The sequence below is a fragment of the Pinus tabuliformis genome, chromosome 1_2 (genome assembly GCF_031772625.1).
Source record: "Pinus tabuliformis cultivar Carrire ecotype Pingquan chromosome 1_2, CPIR1, whole genome shotgun sequence".
In the NCBI taxonomy this organism is placed as follows: Eukaryota; Viridiplantae; Streptophyta; class Pinopsida; order Pinales; family Pinaceae; genus Pinus; species Pinus tabuliformis.
Genome location: NC_142298.1, coordinates 886,038,835 through 886,055,980, shown reverse-complemented (window position 1 = coordinate 886,055,980; position 17,146 = coordinate 886,038,835).

Here is a 17,146-nt window from a genome sequence, read left to right as displayed (position 1 = left end):
AAGATAAAAACATAAAAATACATGGTATTAAATTCTAGTTTTTCAAAAATCTTCACATTATAACATGATTTTAACAACAAGACTTCCATAGTATAGATTTTGTTAGGGTAGATTTTCCAATATGGCCTTGATATCAAAAATATTTATCTTACATATAGTGCCAATATCCAGTATTTTTGTATCCTCTCATTGGGATATTCATCGACTCCATTTAAGGTAATGACCAGATATACACAAATGTAACTTTCTCAACAACTTGCCAACACCAACACTCACCTCCATATGTCATGATATTAAAGAATTAACAAGTGACTCACCTCTCATTTATAAGAAGGGTGAGAATTTAAAATGATGTCATATTGTCTATTAATTTCTCCATTATAGAGTTTTTATGTGGTCATACATGGAGGAATATGAAATCATTCAATATTTTCAAATGGTATGAAAGCCTTTCAAATAGGATGTTGAGCTTGAGATATACTAGAGAAGAACTAATATTAAGGCGTTGAATTAAAAAAATTAAGTCCCCAAATATGATTAGATTATGAATATTAAGTGAGATGGATTAGATAAATCGCTCGAATAAAGCATAAGTCTCTACTTGGAGACTTGTGTCATGCCTGTAGCTGCATGAAAACAATAGTCAACTTGTCCACTCGGGTATGGTAGCAGCCCCATAATACCTACCATGACGGCAACGTTCTTAGAGGTTCCATCATAGTATTGTACATATTCTTTTTAATATTTAATCCAAAGGTTGCATTCCTCTATGGGTATTTACAATTTTTAGTGAGGGATCTAGGATGCATTATGAGAACAAAGATCCTTAACATTGAATTGGAGAACCACACTTCTTCCATGTGATCAATTTTTCTAGGAGAGGGGATATTTATATATTTACTATTTAAATTCTCATCCAATATAGAAACATCCATTTTTATTACAATTTGAGGCTAAGGACGATCTTCTTGGAATATGGTACAATTTCAAACCATCCATAATTTTCAATAAAGCTATTTGGTAATTCTAGCCAAATCCTTTTTAACACTAGTTTCCTAGAAAATGAGCCTAGATAGAATTTATCCTGAAATTCAAAAAATAGAGGGAGATGCCTTGGCCTGAGAATTCTAACAAATATTTCATGAAGAGCCAAACCCACATATATCTAGTAGATTGACAATGCACAAATATATGTATAATTGATTTGCAACTTTGTAGACACAAGTAACATTTTGGGTAGCTCTAAATTCCTCTCTTGTCTATAGTGTCTGCAAGAGGATTTTATTATGAACTAATGTCCAAAAAAATATTAACCCTTAGAAAACCATCAAAATGCCATATTCCTTCCTATATTATAGAATTAGAAGGAAGATATTTAGGAAATGGGGGCGAGGTATATCATTTTTTAATTACATAATACAAAAAATTCAATCCATGAGAGTCTTCCTTAGAATAAGGACCTAGTTCACATCTTGAGAGAATACTCTCCAAATTCCCAATGAATGGCCAAAAAGGATAGGGCATCAATAAAATATTCCATCATCTCCAAGATCCATCTATTATCTACTGAGAAATATAAAAGAGGTATCATTTCCCTATTCCATCCAACCATTTCTAGAATGGAAGAAGAGAAGGCATACTACCTATCAGAGCATGGCCTATTACACTATTTCTCCTTAGATTTCCCTACTAATCATTACCAAAATTCCAATTCAAATATGATTCAGCTCTAGGAATCATTGTTAAAAAGAGTTTCCAATTTTGAGAGATGACTTGGAGCATGGGTTTGTTACAATAAAAATATTCCACTCATCTTTAGAATTTGTTGTGAATTACTAGCTTGCACCAATCACTTTTTTTAGTAATTCATGGCAACAAAATATTTTGTGTAAGAGGTAAAATCATTAGGGAAGGAGTTTTGGTTCTTAGACATCCATTAATGTTTTGGGTTTTAACAACCCATAAATTCACTATATGAAGTATTTTGGTATTATATTTACGACCTTAGCACAAGAATGTCTAATTTCTTGATCCATTTTTGATAAAAAAAAATAGCTAGAGTGAGAAATAGTTAGAAATGGAATAGAGGAAGAGATGAGAGGACTAATTTTATTAGAAACAAACAAAATTATATATTCAACCATTAGGCTCCCCATTGACAAAATGTGACTTTAAAATTAGAGAGTAGAGGAAGCCACAAGGGGTTAGGGAATTATTTGAGACTAGTAGGAATTCCCAAGTATTTGAACTCCATATAGCTTCATGATTTGGAAATATCAGAGTTTAAAATGACATACTTGGGATATACAACTAATATTACATGAATATAATTGACTATTCTCAATGTTTACTAGACCTCCTTTCGCAGTAACAAAATTCTTCAAGACAATTTTTAATATAGGGGAAATAATAACAAAAGTACCCACCAAAATCAATGTATCATTAGAAAACAAAGAACGATTTATGTTCTTTATCCCCCGCATGTACTAATTATCTAAGAGATATTCCATTCGTCTTTCATATTCCAATTTGATTCTCAAGAAAATTTTCCATTATGATATATATGATGGGGGAGATAGGATAACCTTGTCTTAAGCCCCTAGATGATTTCAAAAGAGATGTTGATTATCCATTAACAAAGAGGTAATACATGTACCATCTATGAATTAATATATCCATTTTGTAAATCCTTTCCCAAACTTAAAGTTTTGGATGATGAGAAATATCCATGTCCTACCTTGCCAAAGTTGTTAGCCATATCTAGCTTAATCATCGCACATTTTCCCCTACAAATTATACTATGGTTTATATCCTCTTGAACAAGAATTGTATTGCCTTGCAAATCCCTATTTTGATGAAACCCCCTTGGTTTTAAAAGATAAAAAATAGGATAAAAGTATTTAGACAAGTTGGTATAAATTTTGATTTCATTTTATATTATAGATTACTTATTGAAATAGGACGAAATATTCCAAAGGAAAATTTTCTTCCATCCTTAAGAACTATTCCTAAGAAAGTATAATAGTTCCTTTCCCCTATTTTAGAAAAATGATACATACAAGAAATCACCTTGAAAATGTAAAATTTTATTATATGCCAACGCTTCTTACAAATCTGGGCTAAAAATCCATCCCAATTGGGTTCCTTATCCTGATGAAACAAATATAAAACCTTCCAATTTTTCTCTTAAGTGATAGGAAATATGAACTTTATATTTTGTTCAGTAAAAAAAAATGTAGATAATGTGTTGAATCATTATGTCTACAACCTCTCCCTACGTTGATCCTTTTTCTGAATAAAATTTCCACAAAGAGGGAGAGCTACATTTTTATTTTCTCATATCAATTTTAAGTTCGTCATTCACTGATATTAACATAAAAGTATTCTTCTGTAATATCATCTAGGCTTGATTATGAAATAACTTAGTATTGTGATCCCCAAACCTAAGACACAAACTTCAATGTTTCATTATCCAAATCCTTTGTTCTACCCTAAGTGATTAGTGAAATAGGATCAAACCCATTCTTTTGTCCCTATAATAATCCCTAGGTGACTCCTTCATTTTCCAGCCTCAATTGAATCATTTCTAAAATTTTTTTATACACCATTACATTTTTGTCCCTATAATGATCTCTTCAATTAACCCATACCTTTAGTGCTAAATTTGTTTCCTTAATTATTTGTTCATAAATAAACATTAGTGATATGATCTCCCACTAACACCATGCTTGGGATACCACAAAACAAATCTATGATGTGGGTCCATTGTGAATTGAACCTTAAAGGAAGAGGCCCATAGTATTTTTTATGATGTAAATATTGTATAATTTATCTATGATTACATCCACCATAGGTGAAGAAGTAATACGACAAGGAGAATTACTATTGTAAAAATCCATTTCTCACTAGCAACCTATCCAATGTAGATGCACTTTGCCAAAGCCCAATTACTTACTTAGTCCAAGTAAATTAACCATTAGTTGGGTTGATATTTATTAGGTATAGAAAGGAGTTCAAGTCCTCCAGATGTTATTCCCCATGAATGCATTCCTCCTTTTTCCCCATGAATGCATTGTTGGAACCTAATTTTATGTTGGTTCATCACATGTTTGGAGCTTTCAGAGAAATTAAACCACATGATAACTTAAAAAGAATAAGTAAATCATCTAGTCCACTAACACAGTAGTTAATTGAGTGGTTGATCAAATAACAAGCTATCAGAAAATCGATCGAGAGATTGACTAGTGGGAGTATTATTGAAAATACTAAAAGGGTGAGGATGGTATGAATCAATACTTCTTACTAATACAAATTTTTCCCAGTTTTCACACTTCTTTATAATGTTAACTAAATCAACACATTCTGACAATATATACAGTTATAAAACATGAGCAACATATAATAATAAATGAACATGAACTATAAGAGCAAAAAAAAATTAACAAATCAACATACATATCATCACATGTATACAATTGATATTAGGTGGAAAAACAAAAGGGAAAAACTATCGTTATTGATGTTTTTATCTTCTTTATTATTATCAATTTTTTTCTTTTACATTATACATTGCTGCAAGATTTTACTAATTCATGGGCTCCTACACGGTGGAGGCCATCACCTCCCGTAATTTCTCTAACTTATATTAAAAGGAAGCTAATGCTCTATGCTCATGTTCTTTGACCACCATTGGAAGGAAGTTAACACTCCCTCATAGAAGGTTTCAATGCTTACACACTCGTGAACCTTGCTTCACAATATTTCATGCTAGATCATCCTATAACTAACTCAACCCATGTAGTCCACATTTCATCCTATTTTAAAATTGGACCCACTTAAAATTTATAGTTTAATTAGAATTCTCAGTGGAATACAAAACCTTTGCTTACCAGTACCAAATCAAACCAAACTCCTCAGCATCAGTTGAATACAACCAACCTATACCTTTCTCTATCAAGCACCAAAAGGGATCAAATATTTAGATGTGAAAACATTTCCTCAAAGTTTTCCACTTGATATATTTGCACTCAAAAAAATATTCTCACCTCGAGATATTCGATTCTCTTGGCACTTCATAAATCTAGATTAATTAATATGGATCTAAGTTGGTTTAAATTATCTAAAATATTATAATGTTTTTTCACATTTAAATTATTCTTCATTAATTTTCCTCTTTTCCTATAATGTATTATAACTTACAAATTTTAATAATTTCAGTTCAATTAAATTATGCTCTCATATTTCTAATAACGATCTTAAATTTTTATATATCTTGAATAATAAATAGTATTTACTTTGATAAAATTTACTTCACATAAACACATTTTAACTATAATATCTATTTATGGTATTTATTGAAGCATTATTTTCCATTAAAATTATATTATTATGATTAAACATTTGGTTTTAACGTAGATGAAAAAAAGTATAATTTACATAATCAATATATGTGAGATATCTCCTAATTTTTACTTGGATATATTTTACCTCACACAAAACCATTTTAACTATCATATTAATTTCCCTGATTTATGTTTCACAAGTAAAATGATTTGATTGTGTTTGTTCAGATTTACTTTTTGGAAAATAGCCTGAGATGATTTTTTACTTTAGAATCTAATATTTTTGAGAAATGAGGTGTTGGTAATTCTTATAGTTTGGTGAGTTTGTTTTCCCAATGTGAAGCCAAATAATTATTTTTAGTCACCCCCAATCGGGGTGACAAATGCGACGAGATGGGCAGGCAATAAAAGGACATGGGGAGGCAATTATAAGCCACCTTGCATTAAGAGATCATGGTAGGTGGATAGGATGTTAGGTAGACTGGGCATCATTAAAAATAGTAGAAGGAAGGAAAATTTGAAAGCCAGAGGTGGTGGAGGTGACGACGGAACGGTGATGGGACAAGGACCAGCTCGCATAAGGGAAAGCCGAGGAGGAGAGGGTTATCATGGCAAGTGCAGGAGACAAAGAAAGACGGTGTAGCATCACAAGAGAGGGCGGCAGGTAAGAGGAAGTGGATACGGGTGGAGGCATAAGGGCAGGTATGAAGTTAATGCCCTCGAGGTGAGCGGAGATAAGAGCGAAAAGGTGGCAATCAGAGTAGGAGGTAACACAGAGAGCAAGCAGCAGAGGAGTCCACCTCCTGGTTTAAGGAAAATTCAGAGTAAGAGCAATAAGGGCGTAAGGAGGAAGACTGCAACTTTTGAGAGCAGGGGAAGAGGACCTTCAGGAACTGAAGGAATTAAGTTAGAACACTAGGAAGAAAAGGAACATACTCAGGTTGATATAGGGGAGATGTATGACTCGGAACAGGATAGTCAATTGCAGACCAGGAGAAGCGGAAGAGGGAAAGGGAGAACTGTTGAGGATATACAACCGAGAAATGTTGACATCAGAGATAAGGAAATCAAAGGCAGAGAAGAGGATAAAAGGAAGGGATCACCCTCAAGTGCAATTGGACAGGGAAGCAGGGTAGGGGAAGGCAATGTAGGCGGTGCAGTACGAGGAAGAGGGCGCAGAGGAAGAGGAGGATGCCGTCAAGCGGGCAATCAGGAACGGAGTCACCCCCAACTGGCAGGAAGCAAATGCGGCAGGAGGACGATGAAGCACCAGGTTCAGTATGCGGAGAGGGCATACAGTAAGGATACGCAGGCAGATATCAGGAGGATAATACAACACTTGGAGGAGGAGGCAACCGAGGAGCAGTCAGAATCTAAAATGGAAGACTGGGAGTATTTGCTGCTAGACCCGGGAAATACCAGAGGATGTATGTCTTTGTACAAACAGGCTCTCCATGTGTATTGGGTAATGAAGCGGCTGTTAGCAAAAGCCATGGAACAGGTGGCTATGGAGATGGCAGAACTGGCCCAAGGCATTCCAAACCTGAAGAAAGAGATGAATAACCTTCAGATAACCCTTATGATGCAGGATGGCAAGCTTGATGAGATACAGCAACAGCTTAAGAAGCTTACTCTGGAAGCAAAAGAGGAAAAGTACCAGCCGAGTGCAATGGAAGAATGATTTCTCAAGATATGTTTATTATCTCCCTAGTTAGGAAGCTGAAGAGCATGTTTCTTTTTGTTATATTTCATAATGCAGCTAGCAAACAGTGATAGTTTCTTTGAATGGATAGTTTATATAGCATGGATAAGTAGACTCAGTAAATTTTGTTTTTGGATGGCAATTAAAAACTTCAGATGGCCAACAGACCCGGTTTCCCTTCGGGGCGGGTTGAGGCCTTCGTATGTATGTACAGGTTTCAACTCATTTTTAATATGAATGGTTCCATCTTAGCCCACAAAATATATATATATATATATATATATATATATTTTTAGTCACTATAGGTGACATAGTATATCCTCCAAGAATTTTTGAAGAAAAAACATATCTTATATCGTCAAGAATTTTTGAAGAAAAAACATATCTTAATTGAAGATTTCGGCAATCCTCTTCAGCTAAACAAACTTCATGCTCCTTTTTTTTATATTTTTCTAGGCTTTGTTTCCTATTGTGATAGACAATATTATTGTTTATATGTGTGTTTTTTTAAGTTTAATGTAACCAACATACTCACTATTATTCTTTATTTTTCAGTCATTTCTGGACATATATTTTTAAAATTTATTTAATGTAATGTTACATGACAATGTGTTTGTCATATACTAGGTTGTAGAACACCTCTCAACATAATAACCAAACCATCTCTTGAATCACCAATCTTCTTACGAATGAAGTTTACATAATCATAGTGACAATGAGCAACAAGAATACATCAACAAATACATTTTTTCCTCAATACATCATTTCATACAATCTCTCTACAAAATATGAACACATTAACGACAAGTACCAACTAACTCATATTAACTCAAATCAACATAATAGTATGATCATCAAAAATCTTAGCTCAATACAACATCTTATAAGCACATATGGCATCAAACTCATAGGAACTCATCTGTACAAGTATTAGTGATACAAGTACTACAATTATATAAAACATTAACTTGCAATTCATTAGTTATCATCTTGAATAACACTTGCGTGATTAAACTCAAGCAAACTTTCCTTATCCTTTGTAATAAACATGTCAAAACAAAATATCTTGCCACATACACATTGCTATCTCTGTATATGGATTAGATCTGTAACAATAGAACTGTTATGTTAAACTAAATGCATTGGGTTAATGTGAACCCCAACAATCGCACTAGATTCCTTTATCATTTGCAAAAAATATAGAGAAGTCTCCTCATACATGATATAACTTAAGCGCAATGTGATTACAAGTAATTGTATCCATTGCAGAATGTATCGCCATATTATAACAACCAATGCCTACTCCAATGTACACACAAGTGTTTTCACTGCTATATGTGGGCACTGACTGATAAATTTTTTTGACATTGATTATAAGATTCTATTCAATCCAAGAACTAAACATCACCAGATAAACAAACAATTACATGTTTAATGAGTTCACATCAACTTCAGCGATGTTGAAATGGCTACAAAAATGTGTTTATTAACACTATAGACTGATTGAATCATATTCATGAATTCTTTCATTGAGATTAATGATTATATAGAAGTTTAATGTGTTCATACATTGAGGACCAGCTCAATATATCTAATACAATCCATAACCATTTTAGAGATCACCAGAGATCAATCAAGTTCCATTGATAAATCCAAGACAAAAAAGAAAAGAGTGAAATAATTTGTCTCTGGGTACAATAGAGGAGACACCAACTTATGATTACTCAGACAAGATCATCTGTAGTGAAAAATAATCATTAGACCATAACAGACACACCATTACAAACTCGTACAGCTCCACCATACATGTACAAAAACGTAGAGTAGTAAATAGAACACATTATATCGCTACATTATGTAAACGAGATGAACCATGTTTCCTCATATCACTCATTTCTTAACAACAAGCTCCTTCAATCCCAAACTATAACATAAATTAAAAACATGATATATTTATTGATAAGTGGTGTTGAATGAGACTCCTAAAATATGTAAAAATCTTGAATCATGTTATTGATTTATAATATGTACACCCTTTGTTTACCTCATTAAAAAACATGGATTATTTGATGGTATATTTTTGGCATAATCAAATATATGTTGATACTCCTTGATCACAATATTTACCTTGCAAAAATTATTGTTTTAGAACTTGGTTTTCTATTTTTTTTCACTTATGGGTGTGGATGTGGGAAATCCATACTTTATCTGGGTTGTAGATGCATATTTTCCACTACAAATTAGACACTTGAAACTTGAAGATGCATATTTCACATTTTAAAACAATATTCATATCAGGAATTAGGGGAAATTATAAAATCTATCCGTAGATATGAACTTGTTGCCTCAATCCTTATTCTCCCATCTTACCAAGAAGTTTCAAACCTTTAGCACACATGCTTCCTCAATCTTGCTTCATCCATCTTACCATGTAACTGTAAACTTTTAGTAGCTATGAAAATCAATAGATCACTTTCATAAGCTTACTAAATATATTCCCATTAATGTGAGCATGACTAGCACCATGCTACCAACATTCTCCCCCTTTGGCATTATTTTCAACCTACAACCTCAACCAAATCTTTTCCTCTACAAGCCAAGTGACCACTGCTCCATTTTTTGCCAGTGGTTGTGTCACTATTCCCCCCCTTTGACATCAAGGGAAAATGGGTAGTGAAACTAATGCATTCAACCTCCTTGAATCACCAAGCTAACATATTGAATGCATGACACCTTTCTCTCTACTAATCAAGTTCCCCTGAACATATAATGGAGCTAAAATATGTTGTAAACATCATGTTCCCTTAGCCTTGTTTCTATATCTAAGATGATACTAATGATATAAAGGACATTACAAGGCTGCATAGTGAAATGGCTAAATCTCTTACCAAAGGTTCATGTTTGATTATGTCATGATCTTCCCATGCATATATTAACTATTCTATCTTTATGCAACTGTAAAAAAACAATAAAGTACAAGCCTACAGTATTGCACACTTATGTGCTTTACATGACATAAATATAGATAAGAACTGCGAAACCAAAGACTATAATTCTAATGAGATACATATGAAAGAAAAAAGTATAAACATGAATGAGTGAAGACTAGCATGCTACCATCATAAAACCACCTCCCCCCGAATTCATGCTACCGTGTACTCTTTTGTTGATGTGTTTGTTACTGCACCTACATTCTTTATGTTGTTGTGATATGCTCCCCGTGAGGTAATGCACAAAACTTCTATTGGAGTTGATTATGGAAGAGAAGAACAAAGAATCATCCCCAAGTGTTATTGAAGATATTCAAAGCGGTCACAAGGAATAGGTTTCATAAATAGATCTGTAATTTCCTCACTTGAAGGACATATTCCAATTTTATTTTTTGATCCAATACTTTCTGTCTAAGAAAATGATATCTAATTTGGATGTGCTTAGCCTTATAATGCATAATTTTATTTTTAGATATGCTAATCACACTACTGTTGTCACATAAAATAGTCACATGTTGTAAATAGATAAATTGAATATCTAGTAGAGTTTAAATCATCCAAAGTAACTTTGTAGAACATGTTACAACTGCAATGTATTTTTCTTCAGCCATAGTTAAGGAAAAATAGATCCACCTTTTGTTGAACAAAGAAAATTTTCACTTCCCTAAAAAAGAAGGATCTATCACTAATACCTTTTTTATCATCAATGTTGTGATTCCATTATGCATAAATACATACTTGAAGCATAAAACCTGTATTCTTTGGATACCATAAATCAAATTCTAGAATTTCCTTGTAGATACCTAAATACTATTTTTACTGCTTTGAGATGAGTCTCATTAGGATTTGCTTGGAGGTGTCTTATTATACCAACTTCATGCTTAATGTCTGGTCTAGTTCCTATAAGATAAAGTAAAACTACCAATCAAAGATCGATGTTCATATTGATTAACTAATGGGGAGCCATCATCTTTATTGAGATTACACTTTGTTACCATGGGCTTACTTATAGGTTTATATTCTTTCATCCTTGAGATATTTTGGTCAAGAAAGAAAGAAGCCATCCTTAGGTTGATGTCCCTATAGTCCATGAGGGAAATTTATTTCACCAAGTAGAGATATTTAACATTCTTGTTGAATGGTTGTAGCAAACCCTGAAATCATTGGGTAAATATTTCTACCAAATATGCTATTATAAACAGAAACAACTACAACCAAGAGTTTATCTCTATCTGCTTTGATATATATGTTACAATAAGTTGATCCTTTCTTGAAGTAATGCTATTGAATATATTTTTCAAGACGATAGTAAGAATCTTGAGGGGATTTATTTAACACATACAACAATTTCTTGGGTTTACGTATGAGATCCTGGTTGTTGCCAAGAATAAATCCTTCAAGTTGCTCAAAGTAAAACTCCTCTTCTAGATCCAAATTAAAAAGGTGGACTTACCTTCTTTTTATTAACCACAATCCCCCCATACACTTCTAAAAATATATGGGGACCTTTTATTGATTTTGGTTGATATTACTTGCATTAAGTTTTTGATTGATCACTTTCCTTTACCCCACATTTCAGAAAACTCTCTTCTTTGTTGGCATTTGGGTGACTCTTGATTTCTTTGGCCTTTATTGCTTGACTTTCATACTTTTTCAGGGGTTTAGGATATTTCCATTATTTTCATGCTCATTTGATGGCTACATTTTATGTTTGTGGTGTAATTCTCTTAACGATCACATGGGGGAAATGAAACACCTTCGATTTCTACATCATCTCTTGTTTGACCTTTTGGTGGCCTTTATTTCTTGAATTTTGGACTTTTTCAGGAGTTTAGGCGATTTCCAGTATTGTCATGCTCATTTGATGGCTACTTTTTACATTTATGATGTCATTCTCTTAATGATCACATGGGGCAATGCAACACCTTCGATTTCTACATCATCTCTCATTTGACCTTTCGGTAACATTTTTTGTTGTCTCTCCTCTTCTTGGATTGATAACTGCACAAAAAGTGACAAATCATAAATTGTAAACATAAAAGAATATTCTTAGTGTAAAAATTGTAAATACATTTGAATGTAAGTTGTAAATATATTTAACACGGATATTACTTTTGTAAATAATAGTAAAATTATAATTTATATATATAAAATGAATTAATATTGTAAAAAAAATAGGAAAGTCATTATTTTAATAAATTAATTGTTATTTTAATAATTACAAAATAATGTAGTAACATCATAAATTATACCTAAGACAATAACCACAAATAAAACTAATATACATTAAAAAAAAGTGTATTCTTATAATTATAAAACTAACTCGTCACTCCATGCTTACCACCTTTTGTAATATATTAAATCATATATATGTTTTAATAAATAAAAAACACTTTTATATATCCTAATAACAAAGCCCCTCCAAAACAAAATTTATTTAATTGATTATGTGTAGTTAATACATATGTAGGTGCTTATCTACATTATGTAAAAAAAAAAGGGCAGCCAAATCCATTAACGAACACTCAAATTGCAAGTGACTTTGATGTTACACCTCAACATGCCCCTAGGTCACTCTTGGAAATATATTTTAATCAAAAGCCCGGGTCAAGATGTTTTAATCATGTCCAACTTTATTAATGCTTGACACTCTCTAGCCCAGGTGTTCGCTTTGACTCAATTTTTGCAATGAGTTGGTCACTCCCTCTTCTGGATACATTAATATTGTACAATGAGTCCTACCAACTCCCTCTTTTGGCTACCTTAATATTGTACAATGAGTCCTCTATAATACTTCTCGTCTCTTTCGATCATAGCCCTCCTTTTAATAACTTAATATTGTACAATAAGTCCTACCAACTCCCTCTTCTGGGTACCTTAATATTGTACAATGAGTGCTATCTAAAACTACTCGTCTCTTTCGAGCATAGCCCTCCATTTAATTTGAATTTATTTGACCTCCATACCCCTGAGTCAGTAGCAATGTGCCAAGATTATCGATGCTTGGTTAAATATAGGAGCATTTTAAACATACCATTCTCTTATATATATCGTGTGATATTACTAATGAAAAATTTTTCATTATGTGGTTGCAGGTACAAATAAAATGATGTACCTTCTTGGCAAGAGCTAACGAGCATACCATTGGGCATTAAATGCCTGGCTACATGTGCCCTCAATAGCCCAATAACACACATGCCATTATTTTTTATTTATCTAGTCACCGCGCACGTGTGTTATATCGGGCTATCGAGGGCGCATGTAGCTGGGAATTTAATGCCCAATGGTATGCTCGTTAGCTCTTGCCATACCTTCTCTCACCCTTGCAAAAACACGTCATCTTCATCAGATTTAAGATTTGTCACATTGTGATATGCCACTTGTGAGGGACATGCCATAAATATGGATTACAAACACCAGAAATGAAGCATAAATCCCAAACTTCATTTTCAAAGAAATTAATGAGTGCGCTTGTGGAGCAAGGATCTTATTTCTCGCACCATTTTCTCCAGAAATTGCCACTTTGATCCAAAAATAAAGGTTCTTCAGATTATCATTGCTATAAAAGGAAAACAAATGTAATTTATGGTTTTATTTCTCTCACCAAAGGTAGATTTCATGGCAGTTTCGCCTAAAATTACATACCTGAAGTGAGCATCCACTAGAAAAATGAGGGATACTCAATGGAAAAGTTGGAATGAGCTCAAAGTATCATAATGGCCAGAAAAAAAAATGATTCAACCATGAGGTATTTACTGAAAAGAAATCAAGGGTAAATCTATTAGAAAAATAAATTTACCAGGTAGAGGAGCTCAGAAATAGGTTGCAACAAAGTAGGTAAGGTCAGCTTCAGTTGCCGAAAGGTGAATTTTAGGTTGCATCAAGGATATTCCAACCACACAGGGACAGTTGCAGAAAGATAAACCTTAGGTTGCAGCAAGGATATTCCAACCACAGAGGGACTTTAACTAAAACATAGAGTTCACTCATGGAAAGATAGAGGAAAGTAAAAGAGGGTTGCAGAAATTTACTTTTGAATGATTAACGCTATAACTTAACTGACCACACTTTATATTATATGTCCGAACATAAAGAAATTACATTCGCATGATAAATTGACACTGCAACTTCAAGTGAAAAACACAACAAACTTAATGTGACTTACGCACTGAAAAACATAACAAACATACTGTGATGTACGCATCACTTGGTTGTGGAGTAAACTTCTGTAAAACTCTATAAAATTGGTTTTCACGTGTCCACCAATATTTCCTCCACGATTTTCTCCTCACTACCTCACAAACTCTCTCTCTCTCTAACTTGCCCAGCATGCCCAACATTACAAATGACTTTTACTTGCATATTTATTCTAACATACAAATTTGACATTAATTACATGACAAAGAAAATATTTAATACACAACATTGGCAATTTTACATAGTAAATGATTTTCTGAACTTGCAGGTATTGTGGAGTGTGGGCAAGAGTCGCAGAATGAATGTTTGCCCATATATATTTATTAAACTTCATTAAATGATTTAACCTCTGTGATATGTTGTGGAATGGTCTGCTCTGAACTTTTGTTCTGACCTTTTTCTTTCTGCCTGCAAACAAAATCACAACCCTATAGTGGTTGAATGTGCAAGCATGATGTTTGTCAGTGTGTTAAGGTGGTGGTTGAGATTACTATTTCCAACACTCCCCCTTAATCATAACTTTCGCCATTGAAAATTCCCAAACTGTCTCTTAGGTAAACAAAACTTTCACGTGTGAATGGCTTTATGAAAATATCAACAAGTTGTTCTTATGACGTGTAGTGCTACAACACAATTTCATCATTGTTAATCAATTCTCTAATGAAATGATATCTACCATCAATATGCTTGGTCCTCTTGTGGAAGATCAAATTTTTTGACAATGCAGTTATGGATATGTTATCATAGAAAATAATTTTCACTCCCTCTTTTTCATGGTGAAGATCCCTCAACATCCATCTCATCCAAGCTTCTTGGCACGCTACTACTATTGCGGTGACATATTCAACTTTTGTTGTTGATAGTGACATTATTGGCTACTTCTTAGAGGCCCATGAAATGGCTCCAGAGCCCAAATGAAAAACATAACCCCACATGCTCTTTCTATCATCGATGCTTTCTACCCAATCACTGTTGGTGTAACCAACCAACCTGAAATCATCTATTGCAGTGTACAAAATGCCATATTGTTTTGTTCCATTGACACACCTTAGAATTCTTTTCGTTTCTTGCCAATGTGTCTCCTTGGGTGTCTCTATGAACCTTGACACCAAATTCACTGCATACATTATATCCGGCCTAGTGGTAGTCAAATACATCAAGCTACCTATCATACTTTTGTATAATTTTGAATTGACATTGTTGTTGCAATCTTCTTTCCTCAACATCAACCCCCTGACAGTTGGAGTTGGTGCGGGCTTATTGTTCTCCATTTTAAACCTCTTCAAAATGTATGCCACATACTTTTCTTGAGAGATAAAAATTCCACTTTCTGTTTTCTTTACTTCTATGCCCAAAAGATATCTTAGAAATCCTACGTCAGTCATTTCAAATTCATTCTTCATCACTTGTTTGAAATCAGCGATGAGAAAATCATCACTGCTTGTAAAAATTAAATCATCTACATATAAGACAACAATGAGAATCTTACCATCATTCTCTTTGATGTAGAGAGTAGGCTCACCGTCACACTTGTCGAAACCATTGTCTAACAAGTAGGAATCTATCCTAATATACCATGCACATAGTGCTTGCTTCAACACATAAAGAGCTTTCTTCAATCGATACACTTTGTCCTCTTTGCATTCTACCTCATAACTAGGCAGTTGCACAACATACACTTCCTCTTTCATCCTTCCATTCAAGAACACTGACTTTATATCCATTTGATACACTTTCCATTTATGTTGTAGGGCAATCGCGATAATTGTACACACCATCTCCATCCTCGCAACTAGTGTGAATGTCTCCTCATAATATATTTCATGTTGTTGCTTGTATCCTTCAACAACTAGCCTTGCTTTGTGCCTTTCAATATTCCCATCGACATTGCTCTTGGTCTTATAGACCCACTTCACTCCAATGACTTATTTTCCTTGTGGAAGGTTCACTAACTCCCATGTGTCGTTCCTTTCTATTGCTTCTATTTCTTCCTCCATTGCTGCAACCAATTTTTCATCTTTGACTGCATCTTCAAAATAGATTGGGTCACCAACATGACAAAAAAGAGAAAATAATGAATTCAGACCAACGTTGCTATCTACTTCATCTTGCTCATATTTTTCATTGAAATTTTTGACTTTTGGTCTTCTTATGCTTGCTGAAGGTGGGCTTGATATGTCACTTGGTGTTGCGCTTTACAGTGTGATTGGAGAAGCACTTGCTTGACTGCGTGACATTGTCCTATTATTTGTTGATGGTGTTCCTTGTTTCCTTCTTTGTTGCACTTGAATAGGAGTAGAGGGAGTTACTGTTGAGGAATTATTTACTGCAGTCAATTCCTATTTGTCCTCATGTGGTATACATGCTTTCACATTGATTGTCTTCTCTAAATTTCCATCGCATGCTTCCTCTTCTATAAACTTCACATCTCTACTAATTATGACTTTCTTGGTTGATGGATTGTAGAGCTTGTATGCCCTGGTTCATCACTGTATCCAAGAAATATACATTTCTCCCCCTTGATGTCCAACTTCTTCCTCAACTCATCTGGGACATGTGCATATCCCAAACATCCAAAAACTCTCATGTGGGTGACACTATGCTTTCTTCCACTCCATGCCTCTTCAGGAACTATGTTTTGGATGCTTTTGGTTCGACATCTAGTCAATATATATGCTGCACAAGCGACAACTTCAACCCAATAATCATTTGGCAAATGTTTTTCCTTCAACATACTCCTTGCCATTTCCATAATGGTCATATTCTTCCTTTCTGCCACACCATTTTGCTGAGGTGTATATCTTGTTCTAAATTGCTTGTGTATTCCATGCTCCCTACAAAATCAAAGGAAATCATTTGAGATATATTTTCCACCTCTGTCAATCCTATGGAATTTGATGTAGTGTCTACTTTTC